Below are 1,320 nucleotides of genomic sequence, written 5' to 3' on the forward strand. Positions count from 1 at the left end.
TTAACTCCGCCCATACATAGGGTATATAAACTTCAAGACGAGATTGTTCAAAAGAGATAGGACAGGACATAAGAGAGGAGCTATGCCCGAAGCAGTCCTGACGAAATAAGAAGCAGAGAAGACCAGAAGTCTGATAGAGTAAGTTTCAAACATGCCCTTCAGACGACAAATACCTATCTCCAAAATCCTGTTATAGTTGAGAAGTAGAGAGAAATTGAAGCAGCCATCCCTCCCTGGATTGTGACGAGAAGTAGCCAACACTGCCTTCCCCCTGACCTTAGTTCAATACTATCATCGAATTCTTAGAGAAGACTTCTGATATTCCTTCTTAATGCCAGCCTTTTTGTGACGTCTTCAAATCCGGTCATCTTGCAAGTTTCATCTGAACTTCGGCTGCGCTTCTACAACGTTCTCAAGTCTGAAGGCTCCGTACCAGTATCGTCTTAGCAGCTGCAAAAAAACTATTCCTTAAGTATTTCTGTTTTAATTTAATCTGATTTTTCAGTTAAAGTAACCGAAGAAGTAACATTGATTTTCTTTATAAGTTTGTGAATAAAAATGTTGTGTTTTTTTGTGAGTTTCTTTTTATATTCATTCCACAGGTTTTATTTTTCTGTTGTCGAAAAATTTTATTTTAATTGTTAAAAGAACCTATAACGATTTCAAGATCATAGCATGTGAGCATTGCAATCCCAAACACAAAACTGATGTTTTTCTCTAATTTTCTAGTATTTTAGCCATAATGGTAAGAACAGAGTCGAAGACAGAATCACCCGTGTCTGGATTCTGGTAGATCAAACACAAAGAGAAGTAGTTATGTCTGCCACAAACCCTTATTACCAGAATCTCATAGCATCCACATTCTTGGCAGGAATTATAGGAAGCAGGGTACTTAGTCGCAATATACAGTACACGGTCATTCCCATAGACATAGGAAAAACATCCTGTTTCGAAACAATTGGACTCTTAAAACCAGTTATAAGTAGCTCAGATTAGTTCCTCATACTAGAAACAAAAGTTTCTGGGCACAAAAAAATATCATACTGTTTAGAAGGAACTGTAAGGACTTTAATATACGTATGCAGACCACAAATATTTAATACAGTAAATGACACTGACAAAGTCTAGGACATAGTAGTCCAGTATATCGTTCAATGTCGCCAGACAGGAAAAGAGTTTATGACAATAAAAAAAACAACAGCATTATACTTTAAAATATATTAACAATAATGATAACGAAACAATATGTTCTGATATATGAATGAAGTGACTGATAAAACAAATACACTATAGAAAAAAAGTTGGAAAAAACTAAAAAAA

Source organism: Palaemon carinicauda, chromosome 23 (assembly GCF_036898095.1).
Source record: "Palaemon carinicauda isolate YSFRI2023 chromosome 23, ASM3689809v2, whole genome shotgun sequence".
In the NCBI taxonomy this organism is placed as follows: domain Eukaryota; kingdom Metazoa; phylum Arthropoda; class Malacostraca; order Decapoda; family Palaemonidae; genus Palaemon; species Palaemon carinicauda.